At 35.8% G+C, this 21,260-nt stretch overlaps 1 long non-coding RNA gene across 1 annotated transcript; it reads left to right on the top strand.

Annotated features, from left to right (window-relative positions):
* Window positions 1-440: 440 nt before the first annotated feature.
* LOC129480224 (uncharacterized) lies at window positions 441-20,461 on the top strand. The gene is made up of 3 exons (XR_008656944.1): window positions 441-498; window positions 19,091-19,152; window positions 20,422-20,461. It is a non-coding gene; the product is annotated as an uncharacterized lncRNA (long non-coding RNA).
* Window positions 20,462-21,260: the final 799 nt, after the last annotated feature.

The raw sequence follows: 21,260 nt of genomic DNA, 5'->3' as shown, positions 1-21,260 counted from the left end.
GCTGTTAATTCTTTATTGCGTCAGAGAAAATCAATTGAAATGTAGGTGGTTATAAGGAGAGAAGAGCCTTAGGGGAAACTTGGAATTAATTTCACCCTTTCTTACCTTGTTGCTATCACAAATAGATCCTGCTTCTTGCTGTGACAAGAAAGAATGGTCTACCTTGTAGCTACTTACCTATTATGAAACAGTTAAAGGGGAGGCTGAAACATCACTCACAATGGATTGTTAAAAAGATTGAAGCACAAATAGGGCAGCCTGGATAAAGATTACTTTTATGCTCCTCAGTCTAATATTTTATTTTTGTATTTAAATGCGCATAGGAAATGGAGTATTTAATTGAAAACTTTATTTTTTAAAAATTAAAGATTTGTCATTATAAGATTTGCTTCAAAAAACCTTGAACTATTTTGTTTTTATAGTTCATTTTTGATAATACCACACATCTCCTACAACAGAAAAACCAAAGCCTCCACAGAAATACCTTTTTGAAACCCAGTAAGTTATGGTAGAAAATATTTTTAACGTTAAATTAATGAAATTCTAGAGAAACTTGCATGGATTGATTTAATGTTATTGGTAGTTTTCTACTATTCATAGGAACTTAATTACTATATTTATAATTTACATATGGTCAGTGATTTGATGAATAATATATAAATCAAATAAAAGAATAGGATTGTTGTGGAAATAAAAAATAATTTTGTCATTCTTTAAACACTTTTAAATATAGATCATGTTTGCTTAAGCTAGTACTCTTAGCACAGACAGGAGATCATCACCCTGAGTAGTTGAATGCAATTATGTTGCCAACTGGTGAAATATATAAATCCCTAAATTGTACTATTTATTATCTGAACCACACAGAGTTGGGAAAAGTTGATTTTTCAAAGCATTGGTATACAAGGACTGGTTACTAATTGAATATAAGGTTGACTTTTAAAATTAGTACAAGTCCTCTACAGCAAGGCTCAGGAAGAGACTCATTGGTTTCACAGGTATATTTCTTTCATTGCAACATTCGGAGGCACTTCAAGTTGCCAGAGCATTCTCAAACTGTTTTCTTTTTTGGGTACACAGTGTGTTTCTCCCTCTGTTTAGTTCCCTATCCCTAACCTTCCCTTGGCATTTCAATAATTTCAGGCTTTAATGTGCGTCGGTTTAAAATGTGGGCATTATCTGAAATGAGACAGTAGAGTACTAAGGCTTTGTATTGAAAAGAGAAAAGATTCTTCCAACCCATGAGCATGGAATGTTCTTCCATTTGTTTGTATCCTCTTTTATTTCATTGAGCAGTGGTTTGTAGTTCTCCTTGAAGAGGTCCTTCACATCCCTTGTAAGTTGGATTCCTAGGTATTTTATTCTCTTTGAAGCAATTGTGAATGGGAGTTCACTCATGATTTGGCTCTCTATTTGTCTGTGATTGGTGTACAAGAATGCTTATGATTTTTGTACATTGATTTTGTATCCTGAGACTTTGCTGAAGTTGCTAATCAGCTTAAGGAGATTTGGGGCTGAGACAATGGGGTTTTCCAGATATACAAACATGTCATCTGCAAACAGGGACAATTCGACTTCCTCTTTTCCTAATTGAATACCCTTTATTTCCTTCTCCTGCCTGATTGCGCTGGCCAGAACTTCCAGCACTATGTTGAATAGGAGTGGTGAGAGAGGGCATCCCTGTCTTGTGCCAGTTTTTGAAAATGGCCATACTGCCCAAGGTAATTTATAGATTCAATGCCATCCCCATCAAGCTACCAATGACTTTCTTCACAGAATTGGAAAAAATCACTTGAAAGTTCATATGGAACCAAAAAAGAGCCTGCATCGCCAAGTCAATCCTAAGCCAAAAGAACAAAGCAGGAGGTATCACGCTATCTGACTTCAAACTATACTACAAGGCTACAGTAACCAAAACAGCATGGTACTGGTACCACAACAGAGACATAGATCAGTGGAACAGAACAGAGCCCTCAGAAATAATGCTGCATATCTACAACTATCTTATCTTTGACAAACCTGATAAAAACAAGAAATGAGGAAAGGATTCCCTATTTAATAAATGGTGCTGGGAAAACTGGCTAGCCATATGTAGAAAGCTGAAACTGGATCCCTTCCTTACACCTTATACAAAAATTAATTCAAGATGGGTTAAAGACTTACATGTTAGACATAAAACCATAAAAACCCTAGAAGAAAACCTAGGCAGTACCATTCAGGACACAGGCGTGGGCAAGGACTTCATGTCTAAAACACCAAAAACAATGGCAACAAAAGCCGAAATTGACAAATGGGATCTAATTAAACTAAAGAGTTTCTGCACAGCAAAAGAAACTACCATCAGAGTGAACAGGCAACCTACACAATGGGAGAAAATTTTTGTAACCTACTCATCTGACAAAGGGCTAATATCCAGAATCTACAATGAACTCAAACAAATTTACAAGAAAAAAACAAACAACCCCATCAAAAAGTGGGCAAAGGACATGAACAGACACTTCTCAAAAGAAGACATTTATGCAGCCAAAAAACACATGAAAAAATGCTCATCATCACTGGCCATCAGAGAAATGCAAATCAAAACCACAATGAGATACCATCTCACACCAGTTAGAATGGCCATCACTAAAAAGTCAGGAAACAACAGGTGCTGGAGAGGATGTGGAGAAATAGGAACACTTTTACACTGTTGGTGGGACTGTAAACTAGTTCAACCATTGTGGAAGTCAGTGTGGCGATTCCTCAGGGACCTAGAACTAGAAATACCATTTGACCCAGCCATCCCATTACTGGATATATACCCAAAGGGCTATAAGTCATGCTGCTATAAAGACACATGCACACATATGTTTATTGTGGCACTATTCACAATAGCAAAGACTTGGAACCAACCCAAATGTCCAACAACGATAGACTGGATTAAGAAAATGTGGCACATATACACCATGGAATACTATGCAGCCATAAAAAATGATGAGTTCATGTCCTTTGTAGGGACATGGATGAAACTGGAAATCATCATTCTCAGTAAACTATTGCAAGGACAAAAAACCAAACACGGCATGTTCTCACTCATAGGTGGGAATTGAACAGTGAGAACTCAGGGACACAGGAAGGGGAACATCACACTCCGGGGACTGTTGTGGAGTGGGGGGAGGTGGGAGGGACAGCATTAGAAGATATACCTAATGCTAAATGAGGAGTTAATGGGTGCAGCAAAACAACAAGGCACATGGATACATATGTAACAAACCTGCACATTGTGCACATGTACCCTAAAACCTAAAGTATAATAAAGATAAAAAAAGAAAAAAGAAGAGCTCAAGTTACTGTATTCCGTATAGCTCCTTGACGCATTAGAGAAAGAATTTTCTGAATTCACTAAATAGACTGAACACGTATAATCTGAGACAGATTATTGTCTAAATTTCCAACCACTATGTTGAATTTAAGGGTGTCAATTGGATCATAAGTTAAAGAAATTTAAAATTTCAGTTGAGCATCTTCAAGTCAGAATCATAATGTACAAGCAAAGGTTACATAGTGTGCCAAGGTTACTTAGTGATTATCGATGTGCGTTGTTTGTTTTTATATTGCAACGAGGTATGCATAAGGCTGGCTAATAATCTCACGTCTGCACAGCCTGTCTGAAAACTTGAAAGACTGTGTAGTTTTGTATCATTAATTGAAATTAGATTTGTGTGCATGCATATACACTTAATTTACATACTGTATAATGTTAACCACCTTAACATTTGAGAATTTTCTAAACTTGGTATTAAATAACAGGGTTTGTGGTACTTACTTGATCTTAACTACAATTACAGTTTGAACATTTTTTTCCACTTTTGTGCAAGCCTTTTTTAAAATGAAAATCAAATTTGACAGAACCTTTTTATTTTTGAAAAAAATATAGAGCTCATCTGTCTCTGCTAAAGAGGGGTAAAAATTTTGGTGGAAACATTAGCAGTTGAACAGCACATCTTTAGGATCCAAACTAGCTGGAAAAGAGTTTAAAGTAAATGATTTGTTTCATTTTAGCATCATACCTGTGTATCATGGAAGTGCTATTTTTTATTTTTCTCTGAAAAATAAGTCTTTGGATTGTCTTAACTACCCCTAGAGAGATGTTTTCCCGTAGTATAGGTGACACCAAGAAAATAGAACACTTATAGGTCATATACTATTATTCCTGGAGACAAGAATCTCTCCAATAGAATAGAAATCTTTTGCCAAGTTTACCCTATGCTTAAAGATTATGGTACTGTGTATTAGGGTTCTTCAGATAAAAAGAGCCAATAGGAGATTATATATGTACATATATAATCGTTTGACTTTAAAAAGTCAAACATGTTCAATTATATACATATATAATTATGTATATATTTTATTGGTTCTTTTGATCTTAGCTACAATTAATATACACTTTGTATTCAAAAATCCTGAAATCTGACATTTTTGAAAAACCAGTATGTGATGGTTAGTTTTATAGGTCAACTTGACTGAGTCATATGGTACTGTCTCATTTTATACATATAAAATGAGATTTATTATAAGGAATTGGCTTATTTGATTATGGAGGCAGAGAAGTCCCATGATCTGCCACCTGAGAGCTGGTAACCCAGGAAAGCCATGGGATAGAGGGAAGTGGTGGTGTAGTTCCAGCCTGAGTTCTAAGGCCTGAGAGACAGTAGCAGCAATGGTGTAAGTCCCAGTCTGGGGTCAAGGAAAGACCAACGTACCAGTTTAGCAATCAGAGAGAAAAAGGGAATCCTCCCTTCCTTGGCCGTTTTGTTCTATTCAGGCACTGAAGGACCGGATGATGCCTACCCACATTGGAGAAGAGGACAATCTGCTCTACTCAGTCTACCTATTAACATCCTGAAAGACACATCCAAATATAATGTTTATATGTAAATGTGTGGGTACCCTATTACTCAGTCAAGTTGACCCATAAAACTAACAATTACATGCTGGTTTTTCAAAAATGTCAGACTTCAGGGTTTTCAGATACAAAATATTTCCTATTCCTATATTATTTTATGACACATTTCATTGTTTGAAATATTTGATTTGTGTCCAACTCAATCATAGGTTTACAGCAATGAATACATAATGTTTCTCTTGTTTATATGCTTTATCTACTTTTATTTAATTCATTATTTCCTAGAAAGTTACGTGTGAGTTAAATTTGTTAAAATGAAGTACAGTAGTGTGAATCTGAGAGGTAGTATCTCATAGAGGTTACAAGTGTGGCTCCGCTAGAAGGTAAATATCTAAATTTGAATCTCAGCTTTAGTACTAAGCTCTGTGCTCTTGTATAAGCCAGTATGCCCTCTAGTCTTCATTATCCTCATCTGCACAGTAGAGATAATAATGATATTTATTTCATAAGATTGTTTCAGGGAATAACTGAAGCAATCTCTGATCAGCACTGAGCATGTTGAGTGTCAACATACATAGGTAAACAGACTTACCAAATGTAATTTTATAAGCCTTTAATTTTCGTCTATTATTTAGCCATTCTTTGAATTTTGTTAAGGTTTCATTAGCACTGGTTGTTAATCAGTGGTGTTCATCAGAATTACCTGGATAACTTTTCCCCCCTAAAATTCACATGCCTTAACGAATCAGAATCACTGAAGAATGGGACATAGATATTTGTGTTTTGAAAAAGTTACTCATTGTTCTTATAGGCACCAACTGGAAAAGAGTTCAGTATAAACGATGAGTTTTATTGTAATGCTATATCCTCAAATTTCATGGAGTGCCATTTTTATTCTTCTCTAAAAATGAGACTTCTGATTCTCCTAACCACCTCTAGGTATTTCTTTTTTGGCAGCAGAGATAGTGCCTAGAAAATTGAACACTTGTAAGTCATTTATAGTGTATTCATTTAGACTTAATTTATAGCTGAAATCTTTCAAAGTATTTTTACCATTTCTGAGTAGATCACACAATGAGCTATTTCTGACTTGTTTAGGTATGATATAATGCAACATTTAAAAATACAGCTAAACAGGCAATAGCCAATACTTAATCTTCATTATTTCTACTTACAGATGGGTTTTTATCAACATGAACTTATTTCACATATGGGTTTCACTTAGGGAAAAATGTCAGGGGCCCAGATGAAGAGATAGAGAGAAAACAAGTGACTGCCAGAACAATGAGTGGTTTTTGAAGTGGGTACATCTGAAGTCAAGGATATGCTTCGTTAATATATTTGACTCTAAATAGACAAATATTTTAAAGTACATTTTTAAAAATTCAGTGTATTCTTTGAGGGCAGGCTCATTTTTTAGCCTAACTTATTCTCTACTCTGAGGTTTAACTTAGACTGTAATGTAATTTCATTTTTAAATTTCAGTAATCCCTAGATGACATAGAATAGAAAACAAAAGCTAGAACATCCAAATTTAATAAAATAAATTGAAATAGTCCATTTTAATATTTAGACGACGTTACTTTTTAATTTAAATTTATTTTGAAGTATCTCAATCATTCAGGAAAATATAGAGAATATGGCTTCTAGAGTTCTGCATTTTGGAAGACTTCGCCTTCTAACTTTACTAGACCCAGATGGAAGGAATAGTTCACCAGGAAGCCAGGGCTTCCCTGAGCATGCTATGGGAGAGGAGAAGCAGGACTGTGCTATTCAGTAACAAATGACTGTTGAGCCCTTTTGTCTCTTCTGGATAATGTCTTGATTTCATTTTCAGTCTATATCCTATAACTCTAGGAATTCCTTTCAATTTAACGTTATGTTTATAGTTCACATGACAATGTAGTTTGAGTTCCCTACATTGTTACGGGTTCTACTTTGGCTGAAAAATCCCTATCACTAGTGATATGGTTTGGCTGTGTCCCCACCCAAATCTCATCTTGAATTGTAGTTCTCATAATCCCTGCGTGTCATGGGAGGGACCCGGAAGGAGGTAACTGAATCATGGGAGCATTACTCCCATGTGGCTGTTCTCTTGATAGTGAGTTCTCACAAGACTTGATGGTTTCATAATGGGCTTTTCCCCTTTTGCTTGGCACTTCTCCTTGCTGCTGCCATGTGAAAAAGGACGTGTTTGCATCCCTTTCTGCCATGCTTATAAGTTTCCTGAGGCCTCCCCAGCCATACTGAACTGAGTCAATTAAATCTCTTTCCTTTATAAATTACCCAGTCACAGGAATGTCTATTAGCAGCATGAAAACAGACTAATACAACCAAGAACTTGCCTTTTCTTTTTCCTATTATTTTATCTCCAAATCCTAGCAAAGTACCTAGCACCTAGTAGGCACAATAGAAATATTAATTAAATAAAAGAATATGATAAATCTGAACTGAATATTCTCCTTTATCAGCAAAATATACATTGCATATCTCGTGAACTTCCCCAAGGGTAGGCTGACTTCCACCACCACACTAATCATATAAAAATAATTTTCTGGGGACCAATTAAAATTTCTGTCATTTTTCTATTCTAAGAACCTCAATGGGAAGGAAGAGTGTAGATCTGGCTTTCCTCTTTAACCTTTTGCATCTTTATATAAAAATTTTATTTAGCTAATGAAAAGTATACAATAAGTATTCATTGTGATCAAAACAAGGTACTTTTCATATTATCTAAATTAGGTCTCTACAACATTTTGAGGTAGGAATTTAAAGGTATATTTTTAAGATGAGTAAAGGGTAAAGCTCAGAAAGTTTAAGTTCTCCAAATGCTACCTGTTAGGTGAAGGAGCTAAGACCAGGAACCAGGAAGAAATGACTGTACAGCACATTGAATTCCCAAGATGTCATATCTCTTTGAAAGGTATTCCTTTGACCAGTGGTCATCAAGCAGATAGTCATTAACTGATTTGCTGAGGTGTTTCTGTTTCTGAGAAGTCTTTAGTGGAGAACAGTGTAGTCCAGTTTACAATTCTGAAGTATGACTACACCTGGTCAAGTCTTAATAGAATATTCTGGAAGCAAAATCTATTCTAATCTATCTTTGAAATTCTTTCTAAAGTGTAATATTATTCAGAAAGTTCTTTTGCTGCTAAAATTTTCTTCCTATTATTTTTCTGTTTAAGCTTGTTGCTTGGTATTCTGTTCTCAGTAGAAATTACCTAATTTTGCAATTCTATATTTACATAATCTACTATTTGGATGACAGTTTCAGTTAGTCATAACTGGCTAATATACTTCCAAGCCCATATTTTACACAGAAATAAAATAGTCATGGAAAAACAAATTCTATGTCGACATTTTCTCTAAATTATGTAATTTATGGTTTCTCTAAATTAGGTAAATCATAGTAATGATTGAGCAGAACAATTGCACTTCATTTTCAAAATAAACAAATGGTTGTTCAGCTAAATATGTGAAATATCACATATATATTTCAACTAACCAAAGTAGAAATACAGTCAGTAAGGCCATTAGTTACTTGTTCAATTCATACATTCGAATTTAAATAGTCATGATAAAAGAAAAATCGTTATTTTAAATTTGTGCAAAGACAGTTGGGGTCAAATACCATTTTTTTTATTATACTTTAGATTTTAGGGTACATGTGCACAATGTGCAGGTTTGTTACAAATACCATTTTAAGTCCAATTTTTACCCTGAAATCTCTTATTCTCCTGCAAACTTTGATTTCTAGGTGTATTTTTACAATTTAATACATCCAATACATCTATTTGCCAACTTAGTTTTCTTGCTTTTCTGTGTGAAACTGATATAGTTTGATGTATGAGTGTTTCAAAAAAGACTACAGTATTATTTCTCTGGGATTAGATTTAACTTTAATCTTTTTGTTTTTGTCTTGGACATGATTTTTATAAAATGCCTAAAAATCACCCAATTAATATTTCATCACAAAAATTAAGGTACAAAAAAATACATTTAAATCTGTACATTTTACCTGATATATATGTTCATTTCTCTGAATTCTCATTCTTGGATTGATACGTGATTTCCTTGAAATGTGACCCTTTGGATGGGCGTCTGTGCTGCTGCCCATTGTGGCTGGAGAAAGGCCACTGACAACGATCTGAGTTTATTGTATTGTTTGAGGATATTAAATTCTGTAAGGAGAGGGAAAACAAGGTATGGGAGACTTATAAGAAATATTAAACATGGATAGTAAGTAGCTTATGAATTATAGTAAAAATGTATAAGAAGTAATAAATATACATAATTTAAAAAGTAGTAGCCTGTAAAATAAGAGCAGAGTTGATGTGTTAAGGATAAAAAGTAAGTTAGTAATATGCAAAACACAAAAAAAATAAATAGATTTAATAGAAAATATGACAGAACAAACACAAAGATGAATGGTGGACAGAAAGGAAGTGAAAGAACAACTCTGATTCTACCACTTCTGGGCTAAGAGCTTATCACCTCTAAATCAGCCACCCATTGGTGACAGCTAGTATGTTCCTATTCTGACCCCACATATGCTCTGTTGAGGAAATATAAACAAAATGCATGGCTGTTCAGCAGGTTAATGACAATCTGCTTCTGTAGCTTCATACCTGTCCGTGTGTCCTTCCAACACAGGAAGTGTATATCACTGATTTGGAGAAATTTGTGTCTGTGGACCCCTTGCTCAAACCTCATCTCTGGTGCTTGTGACCACACATGTTACAGGGAAGGTTAATGAAGCAGAGAAAGAGGACATAGGAACTTTGTATAATCCCAGACCAAGGGAGTGTGGCCTTTTCACATTTGCATGTTACCGTAAGTCTGTTGCCTTATCCCATCTCTCTCTCATTCTTGTTGCTGTGTGATTAAATCAGTTTAATAAACTGTGTTATTTGAGCATTTTAATTGATTTTGTGAATACTTCTCTTTCCTAGCTTCTGGGATAGCTTACTTGGTATTATATTTGGAGTGTAATATTGTTTCAGAGTAATTTTCCACATGACATTGACCTTGTTCACCTGTGTGGGAGAAAAGGTCTAGAGCTAATAGGGAGTCTAACGAAGTAAATCTTCAGGGTCTGTGGTTTGATGGGTCACTCCTGCTCAAATAGAAAGGATCACTATTGCTTATTACATCAGGTAATGTACCACTTCCAGAAAAGATCCAAGGAAAAATAAGCTTGAGATCCCACACGAAAGCAATATAGCTATATAACTTGCTCCTTAGCTGTCACTTTTTTTATTATCATTAATAGATGAAATTTATATATAATATACTACAATATTTCCTAATTATAACTGAGACCTACATTTGAAAAGTGATTTGAGATTTTATTATAAGGAAATTATATTTTTAGAACTTAAATCACCAAATAACAACCCAAACAATACAATATTTCCCACGTCTTTTTTCCTCCTAAGAATTGGAAGAGTTGAGATTCTCTGCTTTTCAGTTTATGAATTCAAATTAAAATAACAGATATTTTAATAAATTTTTTGCATAAAGGTGGCTCCTAGTCATAAGTCTTTTTTTTTTTTTTTGAGAGACATAAAAAGCAGAATAGGGAAATCACTTTGAACTCAAAATATTTAGTCCTCGCCTGAGATCAATGTTACTTTTTTTCTGAAGTGTAAAGAGAGCAAAATCTGTCATAATATGCTGTTGGTTTTTACTGGATTTGATTTTTAAATTTTTTTTAATTTTTTTTATGTTTTCGAGACCAAGTCTCACTCCTTCCCAGGCTGGAGTGCAGTGGGTCGATCTTGGCTCACTGCAACCTCTACCTCCTGGGTTCATGTGATTCTTTTGTTTCAGCAGTTGAGTTTACAGGAGTGCACCATCACACGTAGCTAATTTTTGTGTTTTTAGTAGAGACAGGGTTTCACTATGTTGCCCAGCCTGGTCTCAAACTCCTGGGCTCAAGTGATACACCCTCCTCTACCTCTTGGAATTACAGGCATGAGCCACAATGCTTGGCAGATTTGATTTTAAATGCATCTGGGCTCCAGGGTGGTGTAAACTGCACTTCATCATAGTTCCTACCACTCACTATACATTCTCACTGCTTTGTCCAATGCTTGCTTGACTCCTGAAGACATCTGAGTCTGTGACTCTAGAATTTGAGGAATACTGAAAACTCAATGGGAGCACAGAAGAAAACAGCAATGATAAATTAATGTGGGAACAGGTTTCACAAAAAAAAGGTGAACTTGCAAATCATTCAGCAGATTGGATGGAGTTATACCCCTTTTCTCCTTATCTTAGGAGTTTTGAATTATCTTTATTAAGTCTATTTGTATAATGCAATAATATTATAAAATACATTTAGTTGATTTAATTTACTCATCATCTAGTTTTCCCTGTTTTGAAGTATTTTTATAAATATTTTTAAATGTTTCATATTGAATATCATGTGCTCAAAAATAAATAGACCTTCATTATTTATTAGATAAGCCCTTTGTTATATACAGTAGAAAAAATGCAGAGGAAAAATGTCTTAAAATTCTGTGGTGAGACTTTCGCTTCTGGGGAGAAGGAGTAGATGGAATTTTCCCCATTCCTCCAACTAAATACAACTAAAATCCCTGGAGTATATACATATATGCATATAGGTATATACAGGTATAACAGATACATGCACACACACATATGTAAACAATTATAAGAAAACTTTCACAGGTGGGGAGAAGACAGGAGACTGGACTAGCTGGGAATCTTGGGTCTGAAGGAAAAACACTGGTGGTGAGTTCCTTGAGTTTTCTTTTTGCCTCATATATTACAGAACCAGCAACTTAAACATGTGAATGGGCACAGACAAAAAGGCCCTAACCAAAGCCTTCTCTGTCTAGCCAAAGGACTGAGAAAGGGAAGTCTAGCAAGAAGACTTCCCTTTTATAAAATAACTATTTTTATAAAATAACCATTGATATGGTTTCGATTTGTGTCCCCACCCAAATCTCCTGTTGAGTTGTAATCCCCAGTGTTGGAGGTGGGGCTTGGTGGGAGGTGATTGGATCATGGAAGTGGAATTCTTATGAATGGTTTGGCACCATCCCCTTAGTGCTGTTCTTGTGATAGTGAGTTATCATGGATCAAGTTTAAAAGTGTGTAGCATTTCCTCACCCTCTCGGTCCTGTTCCTGTCCTATAAGATACCTGCTCCCACTTTGCCTTTTGCCGAGAGTAAAGTCTCCCTGAAACCTCCCCAGAAGCAGGAGCCACCATGCTTCCTGTACAGCCTGTGGAACTGTGAACTAATTAAACCTCTTTTCTTTATAAATTACCCCATCTCAGGTATTTCTTTATAGTTGTGCAAGAACAGACCAATACAAACATTCTAATCGAGCCGACACCACAGAAAAAATAGAGACCCCGTGGAGATGGGGAGAGTGGAGAGCCTCATTTTGCCAGGAGCCAAACCCTCTCCCCCTGACTTTCCACCAGGGTAGTGTCCAAGAACACTGAGGGGAACTAGATAACAGGAGATAACAGGACTCTCCACTTGTCCAGTGTCTTTGGAGACCACTTGGGAAGCCTGGACTTTCACCCTTGCCCCTCCTTAAGGGTGTGGTGTCAGAGGAGGCCTACCGGAGAGTAGGGATCTTCACCACTGCCTCGTGATAAAGACACCACCCCCATACTGTATTAGTGGAGGCAAAATGGGTTGCTATCGAGAGACACTCCTGCCTCTCAGTCATCTGGTGTCAATGGAGGCCTCGCGGAGAAGCCAGAACCTCACTTCTGTCTATCAGTAATGAGGAACCCTTCTCCTGATCCTGTGTCAATGGAGGTTGAGTGACGGACCTGGACTTCTACCACCACCTGGCAGTCAGGAGGCTACCCACATTTCTATCCCTGCCAGCAACCCTGCTGGAGTAGTGTCAGAGGAGGCCAGATAAAACAGAGCCTTAAATAGGAGCCAGAGTCTCACAACACAGAATATCCAGGTTTCAACGGAAAATCACTCATCATAATAAGAACTCAAAAAATGTCAACTTGAATGAAAAACAATTAGCATCAAGATGACAGAGATGGTAGAATTATCCAATGCAGACATTTCACTTAAAAGCATATACAGAACTGCACACAAAAATGTTCAAAATCATTAGGTATCCTTTGCAAAATCATTGGGCATCAGAGAAAAGAAAATTAAAGCTATAATGGAATATCGCTACATACCAATTATAATGGCTAAAATAAAAAGCAATGACGGTGAAAAATGCTGAGGAAGATACAGAAAAACTGAATCATTCATACCTTGATGGTAAGAATGTAAAATGATACAGCTACATCCAAAAACTATTTGGCATTTTGTTAAAATAAAAAAACTAAACATAACACCTTAGCAACTGTCCATCTGCACCTTTATTCCTGAGAAATCAGAGCTTATGTTCACAAAAAACCCTGTACATGAATGTTCGTAGCAGATATATTTGTAACAACCAAAAATTGGGAACAGTCCGTCAATGGGCGATTAAGAATAATGTGGTATATCCAAATAGAATACTACTCAGCAATGAAACAGAATAAACCACTAATACACAAGTGTCTAGAGTTTTATGCTGAGTAAAAAAAAGCCAATCTCAAAAAGATCCTACCATATAATTTCATTTATATAACATTCTTGAGCTAACAAATTTAAATGGAGAACAGATCAGTCTTGCCAAGAATTGGAGAAGGGGTAGAGAGGATGGGAAGCTTCAAGGTGGCTATAAAAGTAACACAAAGATCCTTGTGATGGAAATGTTTTGTATTTTGACTGTATCAATGTCAATATCGTGGAGGTTGTAATTTGTACTATAGTTTTACAAGAGGTTACTATTAGGAAACACTGGGTATAGGGTACAGGGGAACTTTATTATTTCTTACAACTGCATATAAGTCTAGAATTATTTCAAAATAAAAAGTTAAAATAATCTATGGTGAATACTATATGGCTACAGATTATCTTATTATATTTGTGCCTTTAATTAACATTCTTATTAAAAAGGAGCATGTTTTCATGTAATTCATAATTATATTCATAATTACCAACTAATTTGAGTAAGTAACTTTATTTTTCCTGGTCTAGGTTCCTATTATGAACAGTTCATAAAAAGAGGGAATACTCCCTAACTCATTTTATGAGGCCAGCATCATCCTGGTACCAAAGCCTGGCAGAGACATAACAAAAAAAGAGAAATTTAGACCAATATCCCTAATGAACATCGATGCAAAAATCCTCATTAAAATACTGGCAAACTGAATCAAGCAGCACATCAAAAAGCTTATCCACCATGATCAAGTGGGCTTCATCCCTGGGATGCAAGGCTGGTTCAACATACACAAATCAATAAATGTAATCCAGCATATAAACAGAACCAAAGACAAAAACCACATGATTATCTCAATAGATGCAGGAAAGGCCTTTGACAAAATTCAACAGCCCTTCATGCTAAAATCTCTCAATAATTAGGTATTGATGGGACGTATCAAAATAATAAGAGCTACCTGTGACAACCCCACAGCCAATATCATACTAAATGGGCAAAAACTGGAAGCACTCCCTTTGAAAACTGACACAAGATGGGTGCCCTCTCTCACCACTCCTATTCAACATAGTGTTGGAAGTTCTGGCCAGGGCAATCAGGCAAGAGAAAGAAATAAAGGGTATTCAATTAGGAAAAGAGGAAGTCAAATTGTCCCTGTTTGCAGATGACATGATTGTATATCTAGAAAACTCCATTGTCTCAGCCCAATATCTTCTTAAGCTGATAAGCAACTTCAGCAAAGTCTCAGGATACAAAACCAATGTGCAAAAATCACAAGCATTCTTATAAACCAATAACAGACAGCCAAATCATGAGTGAACTCCCATTCACAATTGCTTCAAAGAGAATAAAATACCTAGGAATCCAACTTACAAGGGATGTGAAGGAACTCCTCAAGGAGAACTACAAACCACTGCTCAACGAAATAAAAGAGGATACAAACAAATGGAAGAACATTCCATGCTCATGGATAGGAAGAATCAATATCGTGAAAATGGCCATACTGCCCAAGGTAATTTATAGAGTCAATGCCATCCCCATCAAGCTACCAATGACTTTCTTCACAGAATTGGAAAAAACTAAAGTTCATATGGAACCAAAAAGGAGCCGGCATTGCCAAGGCAATCCTAAGCCAAAAGAATAAAGCTGGAGGCATCTTGATACTTGACATCAAACTATACTACAAGGCTACAGTAACCAAAACAGCATGGTACTGGTACCAAAACAGAGATATAGACCAATGGAACAGAACAGAGCCCTCAGAAATAATACCACACATCTACAACCATCTGATATTTGACAAACCTGACAAAAACAAGAAACGGGGAAAGGATTCCCTTTTTAATAAATGGTGCTAGGAAAACTGGCTAGCCATATGTAGAAAGCTGAAACTGGATCCCTTCCTTATACCTTATACAAAAATTAATTCAAGATGGATTAAAGACTTACATGTTAGACCTAAAACCATAAAAACCCTAGAAGAAAACCTAGGCAATACCATTCAGGACATAGGCAAGGGCAAGGACTTCATGTCTAAAACACCAAAAGCAATGACAACAAAAGCCAAAATTGACAAATGGGATCTAATTAAACAAAGAGTTTCTGCACAGCAAAAGAAACTACCAACAGAGTGAACAGGCAACCTATAGAATGGGAGAAAATTTTTGCAATCTACTCATCTGACAAAGGGCTAATATCCAGAATCTACAAAACTCAAACAAATTTACAAGAAAAAAACAACCCCATCAAAAAGTGGGTGAAGGATATGAACAGACACTTCTCAAAAGAAGACATTTATGCAGCCAACAGACACATGAAAAAAATGCTCATCATCACAGGCCATCAGAGAAATGCAAATCAAAACCACAATGAGATACCATCTCAGTAAGAATGGCGATCGTTAAAAATTCAGGAAACAACAGGTGCTGGAGAGGATGTGGTGAAATAGGAACACTTTTACACCGTTGGTGGGACTATAAACTAGTTCAACCATTGTGGAAGATGGTGTGGTGATTCCTCAAGTATCTAGAACTAGAAATACCATTTGACCCAGCCATCCCATTACTTGGTGTATACCCAAAGGACTATAAATCATGCTGCTATAAAGACACATGCACACATATGTTTATTGTGGCACTATTCACAATAGCAAAGACTTGGAACCAACCCAAATGTCCATCAATGATAGGCTGGATTAAGAAAATGTGGTACATATACACCATGGAATACTATGCAGCCATAAAAAGGATGAGTTCATGTCCTTTGTAGGGACATGGATGAAACTGGAAACCATCATTCTCAGCAAACTATCGCAAGGACAAAAAACCAAACACTGCATGTTCTCACTCATAGGTGGGAATTGAACAATGAGAACACTTGGACACAAGAAGGGGAACATGGCACACCTGGGCCTGTCATGGGGTGGGGGTAGGGGGAGAGATAGCATTAGGAGATATACCTAATGTAAATGACGAGTTAATGGATGCAGCACACCAACATGGCATATGTATACATATGTAACAAACCTGCACGTTGTGCACACGTACTCTAGAACTTAAAGTATAACAAAAAAAAAAAAAAAGAAAAAAGAAAGGGACTAACACTTTAGGTTGAATACATAAGTTATATGCAGGCTCTAAGGTTACAGTACAGACTCCTTATTCTAAAACACTACATGTTTATAGGGAACTACTTAATAATGAGAGATTCTTGGTCTAGGTAATTGTCGTATCATAAACAGGGAGCCTCTGAGGCATAGTGGCTAGAATCAGACTGCACCTCCGTTACGCTAACTCAGAACAGTTCTAGTTAAGCTACAAAAATAGGAAAGAGGGCAAAAGCAGGGTACAAGGGAAAGTTAGTGAGCTGTTCAAGCCAGTGTAGTTAGCCTTCCTTCAAGTTCAAATATAATCATATAATGCTTTTACATTATGTATACAAGTCATGTAATGTCAAAATATTGAAGCCAAAATGTTAAGAAATACAAGCAGAATATTAAGGTAACAAAATTACAGATTTTGCCTCAATTCTCTCAATCCGGGGGAAAGTTGGCCAAACATAATAAATAGTAGAAGGGATCTGAATATACAATTAATAAGGTTGGGAATATATATCATATATATGCAAAGGAAGAATATGACAATACAACTTATTTCAAATGAACTCACATGTTAGGCTATGGACACAAATTGAATCTCAACAAAATTTGGTGAGGGAAAAATAACATTAAAATAGAATGGCCTGGGTACTAATCCAAAAAAAAGAAAAAAAGAGAGATGAATTGTAGTACTGCACTAGCTACATAGCATTATTGAAAGGAGGAACACTGAACTCAGGAGAAATAAAAGTGTAATTCAACAAAATGTGGAGTCCAGAAGCCTACACTCTTGGGACTCAAGTAGGATCATCTCTGAAAGGAGGTGGAAATATGCTTCTACCCCCTTTCAGAGATGCTCCTGCTTGAGTCCCAAGAGTGGCAAGCCCATATAATAATGGAATATAATAAAAATAGGGGCAAACAAGCCAAGGATTAACCAGTAGGAATGCAGTGGCGTTCTGCTACACAACCAGAACTTATATTTGGGAATCAATTAGACATAGGGGAAAAGGTTGAGCTGCTGAGAATCGGGATTGGAAGGAATAGTTTGGAAGATTAGACTCGCCCAGGCCAGAGGGAATACGGGTCTGAGCCTGTAGCGAAAAGGCCTGAACAGAAAGGGCTAGGCCAGAAGACATGCCCCAGGCCTGTGGAGGACACAGATAGCTGGCTGTGTGTTACGTGCCATTTTAGTCCTCTGGTATAAAGAACAAGGGAATTATTTCTAAATCAAATTTACTTGTGATGAGGAAGTGCCAGGCACCAATTCCAGAACGGGCAAAGCAGTTAATAAGTTTTGGGATTGTCTTTTTACATCAAGAGATTTGTTTAGAACGGAGCAGAACTTATCAATAAAATGAGGCATTTGGATAAGGCACACTTTAGGATTATCCTGTTTTAGAACTTGATAAACAAATCTATATATAAATAAAATCCAGATTAGGTTTTTAAAAATGTATTTTATTGTGAACTTTATGGAGGAGGATGATTATAATCTATTTTATTGTGTTTTGAACTTTTAAAAATAGAAAAATAATACAAAATAAACATGAATAGTAATACATTTTTAGTCAATCCCTTCTCACAATATTTGAAATGTGTAATGATAAAATGAATTTTAAGCCAGAAAGGGCGCAAACTGATCTCTAATGTTTCTGGAGATAACAGAGCAAAAACAGAATATTACCCAACAATCAAGATTGTTTTAATGTCCAAAAACATTTTACTGACAGAATTATACTGAAAATCTAAGTGATGGATTATTAAACAGTAAAACTCACTTATCATTTTTTACTTTTTAAAGATAATATTTAACCTAATTCCAGGAACTTACTGTGGCACACTCTTCTATATAATCAGTAGCATGCATTGACTTTCTGCTCTTTTTACTCCGCTAATTTTGGGATTCACTTTATTAACTGCCTGGTGCTTTTCTTTTTTAAGTGCAATGTGTTATGATGCAGAGTTAATTTGAAAATACTTTCTGAATCTTACCAGTACTTACTCATGCATAAAAACAGAAAAATAAATCATAAATCATTATTAAAGAGCTATTTTAGATTAAAGGGTACGTAAGACATGATGCTATGTGAATGTGTACATACGTGCATCAATTTAAAAATGTAAAAATCAAAAGCAGGCAGTTACATCCTTTGACTTTTCAATTCTGCTTAATCTTAGTAGGAATTTCCCAATGCTTATGAAATGCTTATAAAACCTAAGGATTATCTTTTATCATTTTGAATACATTATTTAACAGCAACACTATGATTGATCACCTAGTTTAATTTAGGTTGACGAGCTTTAAATATTGTGTCTTTTCACTTTAATATTAACTTCTGTTAAAAGGAAGCAAGAGTTAAAAATCCAGTTTTTCTTGTCTGTTTAAATGCAGTAGTTATTGAATTGAACAGTAATGCTTTTTCTTTAAAAATGGCATATTGAGAGCACTTGAATTCAAAATGAGAGAAAATCACAACATAGCTAACTGGTGTTGTGTGCTGTGCCGTAGGCTGGGCACCGATCTAAGTATTTCACATTTATTAACCCATTTAATCTTCAGAACCTAGGAAGCAGGTGAACTTATTCTACTTTTACAGAGAAGGAAAATCTCACACAGAGAAGGTAAGTTGCTTGTTTAAAGTGTGACAGCTAGTAAAGTTTTGCATTCCGATGTCTTCTGGTTCCAGAATATGTACTTCTGAACCATTAACTATTCCATTAACCATAGTCAATTCTAAGGTAACACATTAAAAGAAAAGAAAAAACCTCACGTGAAAAGGTTGATATGTAACTATATTCTCAAGGTACATTTGGAAATCTGTTGGGAATTATATTGAAGCATGATATTTTCCCCACCACTTTTGCAGTCAATCTGTATGCTTACAATTGTGAATGAGCCATAATAAAGACTGAATTGGCCTACAAATAGGATTTTAATTTTTCTCTTGGGTGGTGAAATTTAATAAGCTGGTGAATAATTTACACATCCTGAATTGTTATCTGTATTTTTCTGGATAAAGAAAATATGACTTTGAATATGGATATAAAAGATTATGTAGGCCAATTGGTCAAGCTGCCAAAGATATGGTTATAACATCCTTTCCTGCAAACAAGCTATGTTTTGCTGGATTCCAGTCAGCTGAACTTATTCTCTTCTGTAGTGAAGAATTGTTTCTATTTCTCAGGAGGACACACAGTGGCAGAGAAGCAGGTTCAATAACTCAGAGCATCTGTCTCAAATGTCCCAGGTTAAGACCTCTCCTAAAGGTCAAGAACGAATCACAACAGCTGCTTAGTTACCCAGCAGAATAATAAACAGTTCTCAAGCCCAATCTCTCTGTCTGCAAACATATTGGGTCTCTCACTCTTTACTGCAACATTTTAAGGTGAATTGTAAAGAGTGCTCTTGTTTACCAAGCAGATGTTAGAGTATTAATGGTATACTATTTACATCTCCTTGGTGGATGTCAAAGTTTGTGTTTGCTTGCCTTGAACCCTCCTTATTAACACAGCTGCCAGAGATGGTCTGTGAAATGTTTGAAACATTGCTGAGAGCTGCTGCTAGGAACCACATTCTCGCCACATTCTCAGCATAGAAATCAATATCAGTGAAATGTGTCTCATGTTGGTGCATTTATATCAGGCACCTTATCCTTCAATCTGCTTCCCCATATGCAGAGGAATACATCATATTCATTTTGCAAAGCATATCAGGGAATCTCCTTCCAAGATGAAATGAGGCAATCAATACGTATTGTTTTTGCTGCCTATAGCAATGACTGTTCAATATTTAATGGATCTCAAGCTGTGTAGCATTGACTACTCTGGCCAAAATCGTAGGCACCCTGGAAAATCAGTGCTTGTGTTTAAAGCTTTCTATTTATTCTGCAGAGAAAGAGACAATAAAACAGACTAAAGAATAATGGCGGGTCAACAATATCTGGGGTGGAACCAAAAAAAAATCAGCAACCACCAGCAATAATAAATAAACAAGTTTGTTTTAGAAGAAGGAGGTATCTGCTAATTAATTTTGAAAGGGGATATAATGGAATTCACTCTGGCTTTTCCATGGGAATACACATCACACAAAAATATTAACAGACAACTCTTGAAATCTGTCAAAGCTAATCTTACAATGTTCAAACACATGGTCAATTATTTCTAGGTTAAATTGACTTATTCAGCTGTGGTAACATAAAAGGCATGAATTTATAAAGTTTTGGGTTTCTTATGGATACGAGTACAATTAGTTTTGCAACATTCAAGAGACAAAAACCCTCTCATCATTTTTGCTATAGATCATAATCATAAAACTGTGATATGCTATCAATGATTCGTTCATACTTACCATCATTAAAAAATCTATTCCTGTGATTTCTATAAAAGCAATAACAGTTAAATATATGTATCCATGGGAATAATTTTATAGCAGGGCTAAGTGAGCACTAAGGTTTAGTAGGTGTGATGAAATTGGAGATTCTCAAGCCACTTTTTGTTTGCTATAGGGTAAAAGTAAAGAGTAAATGTTTTCCTCTTGTATTTCTAGTTTGATTCTGTATATCAAGTGATTGAATAGACCTGCAATACAATGAAAAGGAAAACAAAAACAAAAACATAAACAAAAAACCATCAATTCTCCAGGCTTCTCTTTCCCAGATAAGGAGCTAAACCCCAGAGATAGTTTCCCAGAGTCAGGTACTGACCTCAGAGCCCCAACTCCTGGCCACATG

Source organism: Symphalangus syndactylus, chromosome 4 (genome assembly GCF_028878055.3).
Source record: "Symphalangus syndactylus isolate Jambi chromosome 4, NHGRI_mSymSyn1-v2.1_pri, whole genome shotgun sequence".
Taxonomy (NCBI): domain Eukaryota; kingdom Metazoa; phylum Chordata; class Mammalia; order Primates; family Hylobatidae; genus Symphalangus; species Symphalangus syndactylus.
Note: the sequence above shows the minus strand (reverse complement) of the source record. Positions and strands in the feature narration are given on the sequence as shown.